The sequence below is a fragment of the Scardinius erythrophthalmus genome (assembly GCF_964197995.2).
Source record: "Scardinius erythrophthalmus genome assembly, chromosome: 23".
NCBI lineage: Eukaryota > Metazoa > Chordata > Actinopteri > Cypriniformes > Leuciscidae > Scardinius > Scardinius erythrophthalmus.
In genome coordinates, this window is record NC_138243.1 from 6,762,598 (window position 1) to 6,781,354 (window position 18,757).

Genomic DNA, 18,757 nt, shown 5'->3' on the forward strand with positions numbered 1-18,757 from the left:
TCTTACGATCGCTTATCATATCACGTCAAACCGTGCAAATTATACTTTGTTCTCAAATTGTTAATGTTAACAACATCAGCATTGCGTGACTACATTTAATGCCCTTCCGATATTTATCCTTGTTTCCGCATGGGCCCGGTTGCAGTCTCTTTTTTTCTGCGGCCACTCCAAAGTCCGAAGTCTTTTGTCGATTGAACCTTTCTGGATCCACCATCAAATTGATACGTTTAATTATATCAAGTGCTGTGAGAAAAGGCTATAAATCTCCACCTCCAACATCCTCACACACAATATAGCCTACTAGCCGAGACACCTTCTTTATGTGTACAGATGTGACTATCACAGTGTGGAAGAAGACAAAGAAGAGTCAAAAGTTCCAATGCAGACTTTTACTCACAATACAAATCATACAGGTACATAGAAGATGGGCAGAAGGTTCACACATACTTAATACAACATAGATCAGACAAAGACTGACTGAATAGATGGAACTTAAATACAAACACAGGTGAACACTGATTAACAGAACACAGGTGATACAAATGACGATGATGGCTAAACAGGTGACAAAACTGAACTGATAATAGCAGTAACCATGGATACAAAAGAGTGGTGGGGAAAGAACAAAGGAGAACTAGGAACCAATCAAAACTCAAACTGAAAGTCCAAACAAACACTGACATGTGACAGCGACGTAATAACGCAAAGACATGCTCGAATTTCCCGCGGAAATCCACCAGTACCACTGGAATTAAAAACATTATTACAAGCTTACTGTTTTGAATCGAGCTAAGGCGGCTGGTTATGTACCTGCTAAAGACCTGCTAACAAACCAGATGATTTTTCAACATGGTGTTCTTTTTCACATGACTGTATATTCTTAGAAGGTTATTACAGTATTTATTAAAGTATGAACAGTTCTGACTATTCCAGTATATTCAAATACGTCAGCATGTTAAATGTCATTTTCACTGTGATTATTATTCATCTGTTATTCAGCAACCACTGGAGATCAAAAAATAAAATAAAAACATCACTATATGAGAAAATCTGGTCCGCATTCATTGTTCTACATGGAAGAAAGCTACATTTTGCCTTGGGCATTCATGCATATGCATAATTGCCTTGAGGAGCAACACACATTTTTTGTATGCATGTTGAGGATTAGGCAGTCATGTGAGGCGCCTTTTTGTAGCGACCGCTTATAACACTGGCCTCTCTTGGCCTTTGGAAAACACAGCCCACTGTGTTTACAATCACATTTTTAACTTTGTAACATTCAGTTGGGCTGCTGTGGACAAGAGTAACCAATCGGAGAACAGGACAACATTGTTATGCCAAGGATTTTCTTGGAGAACAATTTATCCTAAGATTATTCATTGTCTAAAAACATAATCATGCTCTTTAGATGTTTCATTCTCTTTGAAGCCATTATTCAGTTTTTAAGACTGAGTGAATTACCAGTGTGACCCAGTGTTAGGAACAATTATAAATCAACCTGTTATCTCTTTCCAAATTGAATTACATTTGTTTTCACTCTTATGTGGTGAACAAATATCTTGGAAAGCATTTTTCCAGACTGTTTGGGGGCACAGTGTTAAATCACTGCAGTTTCCCTTTTACAGAGACCTCCAAGCTTGCAATGCAAAGATAATAAAATAGTTCCTCTTGACATGCTGAAAGGGCCTTAGATTTTAAGAGGCCAGCAGGTTTTGCCGCATATGGTTATGAATAATAAATTGCTGCAGTTTTATGTTCGCACTGAGGATCAAGGATTTGTGCAATAAAAAGTGTTCATTATCAGAATATTTTAGATAAACAACAACACACTAATTTAGCCTCAGGAAAGAAGCAATGAGCGTCTAGATGAATCTACAGGTGAGAGCACAGAATTCAAGAGTACTGTAAATGTTTACGTACTATTTACTTCCTGTTTAACTCCACATGGAAAAAACAGTAAACTCTTGGTGAAATTGGTCATACTTATTGGGCTCTGACACTCAAACTATATAGCGCCACCAATTGCTCAAAAGTCACAAATGAAAGTTCTCAGCCAAGTTGAATGGCCATCAGTGATCAAAGAGAAGGTGGACCTAGGTGTGAATCTGGGCCCCATCACCAAAGAAAAAATAAAGAAAGCTACCCAGAAGATCAAGAGTGGGAAAGCACCTGGACCCAACAACATTTCACCAGAAGCCCTGAAATCAGACCTTGGAACTACAGCAAAAATAATCTGCTTAAGGTATATAATCAAGCTTCCCAATAATTATAACCACAGTGACTGTCACTGTCAGAACTGGAGAGGAATGCAACTCCTGTCCTTCCCAAGCAAGGTTTTCACCAGAGTGATACTGGATAGGATTAAGGTGTCCGTTGATGCCAAGCTGAGAGAAGAGCAAGCAGTCGAGAGATCATGTCCAGACCAGATAAGATAGACCTACTTGTCATTTTTAACCAGTCACTAGAGTGAAAGTCCCCACTGTGCATCTACTTTGTGGACTTCAAAAAGGCTTTTGACATACAGTAGACCACAATCTGTAGGATATGAACCATAGGTGGCCAGTCAATCGAGGATGTGAACCAGTTCATCAACCTTACAGGGGAAACAGATGAAGAGGTGCGGTCCAGAATCACTAAAGCTCACCATGTCTTCAGCATCTTGCTGCCAGTGTGGAGGAAAATTAGTCTCAGCCATCACAACAAACTGATACTGTTAGACACAAAAGTTGGTACTGCTGTACAGGGGAGAAACCTGGAGACACACCAAGAGCCTGGACCACAAGCTGCATGTCTTCAACAACACCTGCCAACAACAAATACTGCATGTCAGGTGGCCAGAGCACATTTCAAATCTGGAACTCTGGCACCGAACAAACCATTGTAAACACCATCCAGGGGAGGAAGTGGATTGGGCACATAATATGCAGAGGGAAGAAAAAAAGACCAGCTACCTTTAGAAGAGCCATGCTAGCAGAGCTCAAGCCCATTAATATATTTATTGGGGAGAGGCAAAGCAGACCGACAAATGGTTGCCCCCTCAAATAGTACACCATATAAGGGTACAGGGCGCGATTTTGAAGACAGCCTTGGTATACATTGTTTGCCACCATGCCCAGATTTTACTTGAACCGTTTAGGTACAGTGCCACCTACTGATAAAATAAAGTACTAAAACATTTATTTATTTTTTATAGATACAGAGTATACTGATGTCCATTTTCTCAACACCAGTCAGTGTCAAAGGACAAGGCTTGTTTTGCCGAAATACTTTTTTAGAGATATTATTTATTTATTTATTTATTTTTCTGCTGCTCAGAAATCAAATCCCATTCAAATGGTAATGTCGGTTATGTGATATATTACTTTTTAATTACACGTTTCCTATTTTTTGGACCTTTGTAAAAATACTGAAAAGCTTCATTTCTCTTAGCACTGTCTAGTACACCTTATGAATTTACACCTTTTTGCCAATATCTTGGGAAAACAACAATTCTCAACTCAACTTAGAGTTTATTTATAGAGCACTTTAAAAAACAACATGTTTACCAATGTGCTGCACAAATATAATCAGACTATAAAACAACAAAACATGAAACAAGAACAAATCATTAAAAACAAACAAACAAAAAAAGCCCTCATACTGAGTTAAATGCCAAAGAATAAACATTTGTTTTAAGACTAGATTTAAAAGCAGAAAGTGTTTGGGTCTGCCTAATATGTACTGTAGAGGCAAATTATTATGTATAGGTTATAAGATTTGGGGCTGCGACTGCAAAAGCATGGTCAATTCTAAAATGAACAGGAAGCCAGTGAATTGAGGCCAATATTGGTGTAATATGTTATCTCTCGTTCATGTTCAGAGACGAGGAACAGCATTCTGTACCATCTGCAAAAGTGTTAGGGAGGGTTGGCTAATAATAGGCCATTCAAGATGGGTCGAGATAAAAACATGTACAGTATAACCCTTTCAAAATCATTGACAGAAAAAAATCAAGACAGAAAAGACTTAACTTTAAATAACTGCCTCAACTAAAAAAAATATATATATATTTTTTACACTGGGCCTCCAAATTGTTTTTATAGGACCCATATAAGGGCACTTTTATAGGACCCACAGGCACCGACGGGTCCAAATACCTCAACTTATACAGGCTTTGATATCCTCAAGACAGTCCAATAACGGTGCTAAGGAGTTAGCATCTTTTCTTTTCAAAAGTAGATAGAGGTGTGTATCATCTGCATAGCAATGAAACGTGATAATTTCCTAAAAATTGACTCTATAGTCCAGGTGATATGTGCAAAATTTGCAAAAACGCCTTGTGGTAACCATGGCAGCCATTTTACTTTCCGCCATAACCAAATTGTGTATTTTGTATCATATCTCCTGAATCAAATATGATAAAACAGAAAATATGATGTCTACCCCTATGTGTTGATGGTCAGGGATTACAACGCTACCATATAAAACATCATAAACTGTTCAGGTGAATTCAGGGACTTGAGAAGGAAATCACAGTATCTGAGAACCTAGGCTAGACTTTATAATATCATGTCTGTTGCATGCATGTTGTGTAGAGTTTAAAAAGCTTGATCCTTTTGTTTATTAACCTTGATAATACAGTGACTGTAAAGGGTAGAATATTCAATATGATCTTAGCAACATAGCTTAAAAAGAACGTGTCAAACACAAAGATTTACTTTAAATCTATTTCAGAAACACGTTTGTTTTGTTGTTGCTGAACCTATTTTTCAATGTCTCCTTCACAGTCTCCCGGCAATGCCCCCGGCAGCCATTCTTACAGCCACAACTTAAGAGTTTAAGGATGGACGGCTTGCCTGTGGAAGAGTTGAGCACAATGGTCTCCGATCGTACATTACATCATGTTTATTCTCTTTGTTTTACGAAAAACACAACATTTTGTTTTTATTATGAGTGTACACAAATAAAAGAAGACATTTAACAGTTTTGAATGATGTATAACACTTACACTACATATGTAAGATCAAAATCAACAGAGTATTTTGAGTCTCTTTTGCACTGATAAGAAAAAAAGCGAGCTGGTCTCGCCGGTGCGACCGCAGACCCCAGAGGGTTAATATTGAAATTCTAGGTCCTGGGCCTACTGTCAAATAAAATTGTTAGTCTATATATATATATATATATATATATATATATATATATATATATATATATATATATATATTTTTATATATATATATATATTTTTGTCATATCAAGCCCTTTTGACAAAAGAAAAAAAATCTTTTTCATTTCTTTAAATCTGATCTGCCATGTCTGGTAAATCAGTTGAGGCAGCAGACAAAAACTACTCAGTATTCTTCACATTATTTCAACAGCCATTAGGCTGCTATTTTAATTCTAAAATTGTTTGATCATGTACCAAAAGTTTGTATTGCAATTAAACTTATGTCATTCATACTATGACAAGGAAAAAAAAAAACTGGTCTAAAGAGAACTAACGCCTCCCATCCCACATTCATGCTTTAAAATTATTTGTCTAGGTGGGTCCTGGAATGGAAAGTTTGGGAACCCCTGGTCTAGGGCACTGCTCATAGTGTTTTCCAGGCAGATCAGCCTTGTTTCCCAAGCGTAGTCCACCATGAAGTGAGAGTGATGGAGGCTAGGCCTGATTTTCGTTTTTGAAGAAGTTTTCTAGGCTCCCATCCACCACCACAAGGCGTTTTTGCGATGGCTCAATTTCTGAAAATGTTTAGGGCCCCAAACTGTATATGTGTACCAATTTTCATGCTTTTATGAAAAAGTGAACATAATTTTCACATATCACCTGGACTACCTAAGGGAAGCATGTATAAGGAGAACAGGATAGGTCCAAGATTGGAGCCCAGAGAAACTCCACACGAGAGAGGAGGACACAAATCCCCAAGGTGGACAGAAAAAGATCAGACGGATAAGATCTGAACCACTCCATCTCAGTACCTTTAATGCTCCAAATGAGAAATTAGGATGTTGTGACAACATAAAAAGAATTAAATCAATTACGGAAGTCCGATCACATATATAATCATATCACATACATACGTAGTTTGTTTAAATGGATTTAGATGCACACATCCAGTGCACACAACCTTTTGATTTTAAAGCAAGTGTATTACTGTCTGTGCATCTTATATTAACAGGCTTTTTGACAATTACAACAGTTGAAGGAGTCACTGACATGCTCAGGAGGTTTCAACCATTTCCGTGAACCAGTAAACTTTTATCAATGTGGTGGGTATGTTTTCAGAAAAGCTGCAGATGTCAGACCACATCCTTGACATCATCCAAATTTAGGAGGCACTCATGCCATATAAACAGAGCAGGACACAGCCAATGGTAATCCGTGGTTGTCACAAACAGAACCCTACAGCAATTTACTGTAAAGGTCAAGTGTAATAACAGTTGTTTTGGTCGGAGACACAAACGATTTGCATACCATGTGGGACACAAGCTGTCTGCTTCTTGCTTACAAACAGATCTGTTGGCATTGCAACGATACTGCCAACATGATGGACAGTTTAAGCCTGTAATTACTTTGCTAGTTATCATTTTGTTGCTTACAGTGGGGGAAAAAAACTTTACCTTCGCCTGCAATTTTACTGAACCAATATTAGTTGCCCGCAAAAACTCATAAACTCATAAAACAACACAAATAGAGCAATACAGCTTTGTTTTTTATTACTTCAAAATGACATTTCTATTTTCTTTGACAATATCCTGCTGACAAAATGCACTGTTATTTATATTACACCTCTGTAGACAATAACTCGCTATGGCCTTTCTTTGTCTTGGAGAGCAGGTTTATTTATATGCTCAAATGTCAGATTTACAGGCTGGCGGAAAATGGAACAACTGAGATTACTGTTTGAAGCTGCTGTTAGTTTGCTCAACTTGCCGTCTCATCATCATGCAGGCAGACAGAGGCAGTTCAGTGTCTTTGTTCCATTATATATTTTTATTATGTGCATGTGACATGAAAGAGCAAAAAGATTTGCATTGGAATACATGACAAACTTTCTCTGCTTCCCTTTTTATTAATATCATGATCACTTTATTACATTAAAGTTCACAATAAATAAAAATTGACCCCTTTTACTGTCTTACATTTCTGGTATTATTATGCTTAACACATCAGTGTACATTTAAAAAACGTTTTTCTTCATTGTTGCTTTGCCTATAAAACAACTTTGCAGTTTTGCTGACATTATCAAGGCTGTGTAGGATATTGGTTAATGTTAACCAGTAACCAAATAGCTAATATTGCACAGTAAAAATGGAAGTGAAATGGGTTGTTAATGCCATTCCATGCTGACATTAAGTGGTAGGCATGAATGAGATCTTTTTGTGGACATGTTTTGACTAATACTAACTACTTACCTATTAAAATATCTGTAACCAAGCCACATTTTTCATTCATGTACTCGCTTGAATAGGATAGGCTACTGAAAGACGATCAAAATCAGATTAAAATGAAATGTTTAAATAAACTGACCCTTAACAAACATGTCCAAGTGATTCTGCAAATAATCGGCTGGTGAAATGTCCATGCATGGATTATGTTAATTGCTGATAAATGAAGCATGGAAATGAGACTAAAGCACCACTTCAGGTCTGCAGCATGAATTGACTTTGATGGAGTGCCATCATCACAAAATATCAGCTATTAGCATTAATACTGGCGCTCATCAACAGCTCTTCTGGGTGGCCTGTTGAGCTGTGACTTAACTCCAAATGTTAATGCTTGTATTTTTATGCATGTGGGCAACTTATTTACTCTCAGAGGAATGCAGAGCCTTAATTTAGAGCATAGTTTGCCTCTACAACTACCAGTTTCAAACAACTTTTAAAGGTTAAACACAATTTTAAATGGTTTTCTTTTTGTTTACTCAGTCATCTGCGGCTGACATGCTGAAAAACTGTAGATATGGAACACTATAAACTTTCTTATATGACAAAACTTCCCTTTCACTGGGAACTCTGTGTCAGGCTTTGCAGCAACTCTGAAAAAAGAAAGATGACAGGTTTCACCCTTATTTTTTCAGATCCTCTGAACTCGGAATCGATGTCCGCGGGGCAGTCTTGTAAGGAAACATCGCTGCAGTGACTTTTATCCCGGACCACCAAAACACTGAAATGACTTTCTCACCTCAGTTCTGAGGATTCTGTCAAATCCTCAGCTTTAGATATTCAGATATTACCTCATGCTTGAACTACCGAATGGAATTCATACGATAATATACTACATTATTATTCTATCTAATTTTTTTAAATATTGTCCCAGCATCTAAACGTAAGTATTGCACAACATATTATATAAAGAAAAGAAGAAAAAAGAAAAGAAAAAAGCTTTATTTTGTCATTTGCAAAAATTCCACCGTGGATCTTAAGGGCCCTATCTTGCACCCAGCGCAATTGACTTTGTACACCGACGCATGTATCATTCCTATTTTGCACCCGACGCACAGCAGACTTTTCCCTCCACAGACGCACGCCGGTAAATTAGGGAATTAACTTGCGCTCCCGGGGGTGGATCAGCGAAAAGAGGAGGCGTGTTCCGGCGCAAACATTCCCTGGTGCTATTTTGCAGTTCCAGAAAACAATTCCGTCACTGACCAGGAAAAACCTAGTCTAAAGTCAGTGGCGCGTTATTCAGATGCTATTTTAAAGGCGCATGCTTGGCCATAATGTAGCGTGTGCACAACGCGCATACACTTTGCTTCTCAAAGTTACTTGCTTTTCGCGTTTGATATTTGCGTTTCAGATCGTTAAAATAGGGCCCTATATCTTTTAAATCATAAAACAAATGATGTACTAAATTTATGATATTTTATGCAGCTTTAATCAATTTAGGAGGTGCAAATTTGAACAAACATATATGCATACATACATACACAAATAAATAAATACATGAGAGATGCATTTTGGTGATGCAGGATAAAAGTCTCTAAATTAAATTTTGATAGTTGATTGTGTTGATTTAAGTATTAAACCTGCACAAAAATGTAATTATCAATTAGCTAATCAAAAGATGTTACATTTAAAACATAATAAATTAAGTATTATGAATATATTCATTAACATGCATGGATAGAGATGCAAACAAGTAAACTGCACACAACTGCCTCTCTTTTTTAATGCAGGTTTTTTTTTTTTTTTATGCCACAAAAGAGCAGTGATGTATCAATCTTTATTTCAGAATAAATATGTATGCTGAAACTACCTAGCAAAATCTTAAGCAACTTGTTTTTTTTTGTGAGATAGAGGTTTGTTTGTGGAATAGTGTGACCTGATTGTTAATGCACAAAGAGCTATATAATGCTTTTATTGTCTCATTTACATTAGTGCCAGCCCAAGACAGTCCTGGAGGCGAAATTAATTTAGCATACTTTAATTTAGTTAATTAGTCCATCCCTGCAGAAATATAGATGCACAATACCTGCTTTCATTTGGGGGAAGTTGCTAAACTTGTGCAAACAGTGGGGCACATTCACCTTTTTGATTATCATATTAATTAATCTTGCTTACTTACTCGTGTAATTTAAACATTTGAAGCTTCCACCCAGAAAGGCAGTCATCTGATTTAATTAAGTTAGAAGTCAGATGTAGAAAGCTTATCTGGCGGAAGGCCATCTTGGTTGATCATTGCAGTTTCATTAGTTTTATTGATAAGAAAGAAATTGCAGTTGTTAACGCTTTAGAATATGATTATAGTTCAAAGAGAAAACAACGATAACAACTTGAATTGAGTGAATTTGAAAACTTTTTTTATAAGACTTGAAGTGTATACAACTGCCATATCGTTGCTGTCGAACGGAAACCTTTTATCTACAAAAAAACAATAATAATAAATAATTAACTCTTTCCCAGCCATTGACGGAATTTTCCGGCTTTTCGTGTTTTCACTGTTATGCGGTAGGGGGCGCTATTACACATCTTCTGAAAGAGTACTGAATCTCCGGATCAAAACACATGGGAAAAAGAAGCAGAAACAAGTGATAGCATATGTAATCATATGTGTAACGTGCGTCGCGGTGAGAGTGCAACCCTCACTCTCAAACAGTGAAATACGGAAATGAGCGTGAAGGGAGTGCACCGTTTTTAGATCTGGACCAGTGACCAGATGTCAGGGTTCTGTCACTTCTGTCTGGTTTGTATCTTGGTTTGGTGACAGAGCTCTGACACTCCCGGTTTGTCATGTGTTTGTGTATAGTCTGGTTTATTGTGAGCACATGGCTTGTCATGTATTTCCTTGTGCCATGTGCTCTCCCGTCTATTGTCTAGCCCCTCCTATCTTGTTACGTGATTATTGATTAATTTGCCCCACTAGCTTTTCTTGTTACCCCCTTTTGTTTGCTTCCCTATTTAGTCTCGCTGTGTTTGCAGTCCTGTCCTGGTTTGTTGTGTATGTTCCCTTGTGTTTCAAGTTCCTGTCTAATGCCTGCCTCACAGGGCGGTTTTGTTTATAGTTTTGGTATTGCTTTGTATTTACTTAATAAATATTCCTTTTTGCACTTGAATCCTCGCTTCACCATTTTTCCAGCCCGTGACACCAGAAGATTAGACTCGCTCAAGAGACGGTGTCAACAACAAGGGGAGAAGGAAATGGTGGCAACACTGGCTGCGTTAGAAACAGGTAAGAATGTATTTAGGAAAAAAAAAAAAAAAAGCAGTGAAATTCAAAACATCATCACCGCATAACACAAAGGAAAATAATGACCAGTATGGCAGTAAAGACTTGTTACCTTTGTATAACCCTTATTTATAAAGATTTATATTTTGTACTTAGTTTGTAACTATTATTAATTGTTTCTCTCTTTTTTGAGACCTATTTAGATTCAAGCTAATAAAGTTAATTGACCATTACTCTATTGATGTGTATACAATTTATTGGTATCTATTTATTCAAATTGTTTCTAATTGGCTTCTTTAATGTAGAGAAAAATTTTTAATCTGAATACAATTCTTCCAAATGATAACCCTTTAAAATACCCTCTTTACTCTTGTTCTCTAGAAAAAGGGAAAAATATGAACTCCGTTCATTCCTTGATCCACAAAGCTCGGATGGCTCGCCAGTTCCTGCTCGCGATAGTTTTTCGTTGCGAAGCAGGGAACGTACAAAACCTTCTTCAGAAATCGCCTAGTGTCCAGGACATGTGCAGCATCCGACTCAGGAAATGATGAAAAATAGAATAGAAGGGAAAAAAAACGAAAACCTTGCAAAAGACAAGGCCAAAAATACAGTTAGACATACCTTTCAAAATATGCATCCTTACAGCAGTCAATCTGCATATAAACAACATTCAACATTTTTGACTTCATTTTCATCTAACTTTAGAACATTGAATTTACATAGATGTGCGAAGAGCATTTTTCAAATGACGCGCTTAGGCCTCAGCTGCCCGTATCGCATGTGCGTCATGATCAGCCATTATCTCATAGTTTGAATACACGACCAAAAATTGAAAGTAACTTTTAACTCTGAAACACGACGTAATATGCAACCGATTAGAGAATAAGCCCTTGAGCGCTGACAGATCATGCTCCGTTCCAAACAAACAACACATAAATCGTGTGTATCCCCACCCGAAATGAAACGAGGGCAGTGACGCTCACCCTCGTCATTGGACTAGTTGTCACAAGTGCTTCAGACGCAATCACGCAGGGGCGTTCCCAAAGTGTCATCGACGAGCACGAGTTCCCTCGAAAGGAAAAATCGATGGCTGGGAAAGAGTTAAAGTGATACGGACATGCTATTTAAGACAGTAATGGCTATGACTCGATGACAAATGCTAGACTGAGACGCTCTTCTCCGCTCCTCAAATACAAAAAACATTAGCCTTTATATATAGTGTTTCATGAGTAAAGAAGACACTTTACTTATTAAAAGAACCAGTTCTGTATTTACCCTTGTATTGCAAACCAGCAAAGACGGTCCAAACGGAGGAGTGGAGTTATTTGATTGATTTGACTGACAGTTTGAGGATCCAATGGAGTTACGAGGTTTAGTCACCTTCTCTTTTTAATAGACCTTATGTAACCCCGCCCCTTTTCAGCGCTGCGGCTGCGTTCGTTGTCTTTTGACTTCCGGTCTGTATTTTCACAGCGATCTTGCGTATTTATTAATGAACGGCTCGTTTTAAAATCTTCCCGGTCTACTGACATTTGTTAAGACATCTGCTTTAAACATTACAATCCTCATGATAACTTTCGTTAACTTTACATTTAGTAAATCCACTTCAAAAGCTAATTACTCCTGGACGGCAATGCCATAGAAATATACAGAGCGACCGCAAAAACGGAAGTTAAAAGACAATATTCGAAAGATGGCGGCGCCCTCGTTTCTCTGGGTATAAGGTCTATACTTTCATTGGTTAAATATTAGCAAAACCCACAGACAGACGTAAAGTGTGACCTAAAGTAATGATGTATGAAGAAAAAGACAAAATATGGAGACCGCAATGATATGGTTATAGTGACAACTTTTTCCTAAAACATGGTTTTGAACGGTGGCATATGATAATGAAGCAAAGTCTAAATCTGGCTAGTTTTTAATCGGCTAATCAAAGGCTAATCCAAATTTGACATTTACAGCTACTGCTTACTGTAATACTATGAATGTATGATGAAGATTTCCACTGCACGTTTTTAAGGAATTTTGCTCCAAACTTATGTGACTTCCCTTTTTCCATAGAACCCAAACGTTGATGGTGTTTATGGTAGTTTTATATTGCTTTGTTGTCCTTTTTGGAGTTTGACATCTACAATTGACGTCCATTGTCCTTGAATGGAAAAAAGTAGCATGAAAATTCTTCACAATGTCATCTTTTGCTTAGTACTGAAGAAGTCATACAGGTTTGGATCGACATCAAGGTGAGTAAATGATAATTAAAAATTCCTTCAACTGTGTATGGCAAAGGGTTGTGCTGTCAAAACATGAACCACTAAATATAATCCCAAGCTCTCTTTAGAAATTAGCAATGTCACATTTACATGCACCATGAGACTTGCAACACGGCGGCAGAGCTTCTTACCTCTTAGACATAGAGCGTGAGCTACAACTCTCTCTGGATGTGGCAGAAGGCCAACGCAGAACCTGTACAAACATTCTTTGACATGTAAATTCTAGTTCCCATGTCAACAGATCATCTTTGCAGTGTGAGACACAGAGAGTCAGCTCTCTGAATTATGCATCACCTTGTATGATTAGCTCTCCCAGCTGCTCTCCAGGTAATTGGAAAAAAAAAAAAAAAAAAAATCACACTTTTGTTTATGGGAACAAACTTGATTAATATAGTTTGGTTAGGCAATGTGGCGGGTTCAAACTACATGATTTCAGCCCGATTTTGGCACAATCTGTTTGACGTAGGTGGATGACAACAGACTGTGATGCCTCACGACATCACGACAGAAAGACTAGTTTAATTTTTTTAATTTTTCCCAGTCCTCCACGATGGGCTCCGTCACATCTGTGACATTGACCAATAGGAGCACAGAAGCTCTTCCGTAGGCTACACAACTTTCAAACATGAAAAACATGCATATTTCCATAGGTAGAATTATGCAATGGAGGAAATGTTCGTCGAGCTAATACTGTATATATCAACAATACTCCTGCCTTTAGGATGTTTCCTCGAAGGATGACCACGACAGAGTTAAGACAGCGTTAACATTAAGCTAACGCGCCGCTTCAGTAGCCATAGTTTGTTCACGCATTTGTTTCCAGAAGTCATCATGCAACAGGCAACGTGCAGTCTGACATTTTTCTTGACCACAACATAACCTGACACAGTGACTATCATAACAGACAAAATATTGTGTAGTCTAAACCCGGCATAACACATTCGAGAGGAAGTTTAGGGCCTAAACTCATGTTGTTTGGCACTTTCAATGGAAAGGTATAAAATAGGGCTTAAATGAATCAGAAACACAGTAAAAACCATAAAGTTGGTAAAAATGGACTTTATTCCTGTGATCAAAGCTGAATTTTCAGCATCATTACTCAGTGTCACATGATCCTTCAGAAATCATTCTAACATGATGATTTACTGCTCAATAAATATTTATTTTTTTATTATCAATGTTGAAAAAAGTTGAAAACAAGTGCTGCTTGTTATTTATGTGGAAACATTATACTTTTTTTTTTAAAGAAAGTTCAATTGACCATTAAAGTTTACCATTATAAATGTCTTTACTGTAACTTTTGATCAATTTAATGTGTTCTGGATTGCTGAATAAACATACATTTCTTTTTAAAAAAATCTTACTGACCCCAAACTTTTGTACAGTAGTGTATATTTTTAAAAAGATACCCATGGAACAAGGTTACAGTAACAGGGTTGTATATATAGCCTAAATTATGCTTCCATTTACAAAATTGGGCTTAAATGTTGGTTTATAGTTATTGGGGAAATCTATTAATAATTAAATAATAATTAATATTAAACTTAATGATGATTTTTCTTTCAAAATCTTTGAAACATGGTTGAATATTCGAGTTTGAGGTTTATACTTTCAAAACTACAATTAGTATACAAACTGAAAAAAATTATTTCCCATATTTCCCATCACGCTGTAGTGAATGGTTTAAATTATGTCAAAAAAAAATGGGATGTTTTGTTTCTATAATGGGGAAATTATGCAGTAACAGGGGTGCCTGGAAAACATGGGACACAAGCAAATATGTATTTCATTTTTAAAATGAGTTGTTGTTTTTTTCCTTAGTTTGAAGCTCAATTCAACAGATGATTTCATAATTAGCCTCCACTGTTTGTAACTGCCTGGAAAAGTGGACTGCGATCTTCAAATAACCTCCTTTTTGTGATCAGCAGATGGAAGTTGTAAGAGTTTGCCTTGACATAAAGGTTAGTACATGATTTGTCATTTCTGGGTGAACTATTACTTTAAATGAGCACATCTTCAACAGAATAAGCAGTGCAGTGGACCAGACAATGCTGGCAGTCAAAAGTCTCTCTCTGGAAGATTACAGAATCTTCCCCACAAAACGGATTATTCACAAAAGTAATAATTATAATATAATTCTAATATTTACTATGTGATATAAATAAATATTTATGTCTTGCGTAAAAGGCCTCTCGGTAATTTGATTGGGGTGACCCTTACATATTTCCAGCCAATTACAGGGGCTGTTTACTCCAGTAATAAAATGAGCAGTCAAAGTTGAGCTGAAGCAGCAGAGAGCTGATCTTGTGTCTTTGACTGAAGGTTACAGTAATCCATCACAGCACTTATCTTAGATCACAGATCACACTGGCTGTGTCACGTTATTATATTTTATATCTAATCATAAGTGTGATCACAGGACAAATTATGCTCTCTTCGAGCTGTTTTAAACATGTTAACAGTTTTCAGTGTTGGTCAATGAAGTCTTAAAGCTGTCTGTATAGTGTACTGGATACCTTTAGCTATTGTGTGAGGGGTTTGAATCATATTTTAAAAATGTCAGTTCCCTTCAACCTGTCTGGCATTAACTCAACTCAATGTTTATTTATATAATTTTTTTTTTTTTTTTTTTTTTTTTTTTACAGAGGGTTTACCAAAGTATTTTAATTTAGTAGGATTTGATTACTAAATCAATCTGTTTATCCAGTTTAAACTCACTGTCTATTATAACACCCAGGTTTTTTACAGTAGGCTTCACGTATGGTTTTATCCAAATTAGGAAACTCACAGGTCTAAATATTATGACTTCTGTTTTTGCTTCATTAAAGTAAGGCCATCCAGGCTTTAATATCCTTCATCCCATGAGGCCAAGGGAGACGATTTGTGACTGGCAATGAAGCGACGTAACTGACGCTGGTAGGTCACATGATAATGACAACATGGCGGATGTAGTATGTCCGGATTATATTCATAATACACTGGTGATATTTGGGAAAATAATTCTGGGAAATAATTATTTGATCCCCTGCTTATTTTGTAAGTTTGCCCACTTACAAAGAAATGAAGGGTCTATAATTTTTATGGTAGGTTTCATGCTCTAGGTGTTTACCTCCATCTAGAGCCTGTTATTTGTTTTGCAAAATCCATCGCTCCCAGTTCTTCTGGTCCAATCAGCGCAGGGCTGTGTGAGATCTGACTGTCAATCACAGTCCGTGCACACGCCACAGATCCCCCCTCCCCCCTCGCGCACGTTACAATATCACAAGCACACGCCTGAAGTTCGCAGGTGTGTTGGATTGTACGAAGCGTGATGGCGGAGAGAAAATCTACTAACAAGCTTCCAGTTCCTCGGTTATTGCTATCTATGGTTAGATTAGCCAGGGCAGCCTAACTCCGAGTACTCCATGGTGTTAATTGATGCTGAAGAGACGAACGCATTTTCACATTTAGCTCCAAAACTCTGGAATAGCCTTCCTGATACTGTTCGTTGCTCAGACTCGCTCTCCCAGTTTAAAACTAGATTAAAGACGCATCTCTTCAGCCAGGCATTCATATAATACTTTTAATCTTGCAGTTAAATCCGGTCTCTAGTTCATAAACGCCAGAGGAGAACTGGCCCCCGACTGAGCCTGGGTTCTCCCAAGGTTTTTTTTTTTCTCCATTCGGTCACCTAATGGAGTTTTTCGGTTCCTTGCCACTGTTGCCTTTGACTTGCTCAGTTGGGGATATTTGGGGATATTTAATTTAATTAATCAATCAACAATACTATTGATCAGCATTACCAAACGTGGACGTTTTCCACTAGAAACAAACATTGATGTATTATTTTAATTTTATACTGTGAAGCTGCTTTGATACAATCTGTATTGTGAAAAGAGCTATATAAATAAACTTGACTTGACTTGACGCGTTCACAAAAAATCTGGTGCACACGCACTGACGAGCACGAACTCGATGGGAGGGTGGTCGGCAGCAGTGGGGGAGGGGCATGAGAGTTGTAAACATTCAAAATTTTGGCTAAGTCCCCTCAATCTGCCAGACTTGCCGACTGCAGCTTTAATTATACAGACAGGAAAAAAACAGACTTTACCTGTACTTCTTTGGAGTCTTCAACAGGTGGCACTATGTGTGGCGCTTACGATACACTACGCATGCGCTGTCACCTCACGGCCTCAGTCATTTGGTGAGACGTAGATGCAATGTTTTATGAATATATATGAATATATTTTTTTGAAAATATTTTATGGGTAATATAAAAAGTATTTATGTTTTGTTTTCTTTGTACAGTATTCCCACTGCCGTATTGTATTAAACGTTTTGGAATTTATGCATTACTCTTATTTAATTTTTAAAACGGTTGGATTGTATTGCCGTGTTTAAGAGTATTGTGTTTGTTTGTGATACTCAAGCGTACAGTGTATCACAGAGATAACCGAGTAATGTAGAGTTTAAATTGTATCACCAGCTGTGCTGCTCTTTTCTTTTCTACTCTTTTCAGTTTCTTTTGTGAACATTTCTGATAAACCACATTTGAAATAAGTTTTTTTTTTTTTTTACATCATTAAATGAATAAACTTAAAGTAAATCGAACCCCCTAATGTGTTCCTGGTGGTAAATCTAAATCCCCGGCCACACAAACATAGATGTTTTCAAGTGCAAACTGCATTTTTGCATGCCTGCTCTGTGGTGGACATACACTCTTTGAAAATCCTCATACTTGCCATTTAGTACTGAAATATTATTTAATTATGTCACTAGGGGTTGGAGCTCTATGGCATTTATATTTTTAGCTCATATAAATGAAGTCCTCCCTGGACTATGCAGTGGTCCAGTCAAGGTGCCTTTGTTTTGCAGACCAGTCTGGTCTGAATTTACCCCCAAAGTGGCCTCGCCACTGCAAAAGATTATTTTGATTTATGATGTTCCAGACATATATTACTATGGAAAGTCTGACATTTATTTTTGCAGGGGAAGTCTGACCACGTTGCATTTATTAGGGTCTTTCCAGACCCTCACTTACACTTGACTTATTTAAAGTTGATGAAATTGGAAAAAGAATTGCGTTTTTCAAATCGTTTCTGTAGGCTCACAGAGATGAGATGGCGACTACAGACACAGACCTAGACAGAATATTTGGGCATCATAGGAGCATTGGGAACATTACATCAAATGCTCATTAGTTTCTAGGAACACCTGAAGACACAATGTGTATTAAAATATGTTCTCAAGTTGTGCATTAATAAGCCTCTAGGCATTTTTCAAAAACTTCCACAATGAACCAATGGGCAACTTTATTTAATCAAAGTGACAATTTAGACAGTAATTTTGGTAACAATATTTTAAAGTATTATTGTTATACATGTTGCATGTACTTACTATAGTAATAACAGTAAATTACCAATAGTTTAAAAAATATATTTTATATTAGTTACATGATGTGCCAGTGGAAATCCAGAGTTCTCGCGAGAGCACAAGTTGAATTTGCTCAGCGAGTTACTCTGGTGTCGAGTAATGATGCTCATTAAATATGCCCCTCGATCCGAGCTGCACCAATTACATCGGGTTATCTGATATAGGCGAGCTAATCAGATGACGACAGCGCTGTGATGTCTAAGTCATTAGTAAACATTGCAAGATGGCTATGGATGAACACAAGTTGTTTGAAACGGCTTTGGCCGCTACAATGAACGAGTTAGACTTGGCTTTTTATCTAAAACAGGAACAGAAGACGGCGCTCGAATCGTTCCTTTGCAAGAAGGGCGTTTTTGTTGTTTTGCCGACCGGATACGGTAAGAGTCTAATCTACCAGTTAGCTCCGCTGGTAGCAAAGCGATAATTT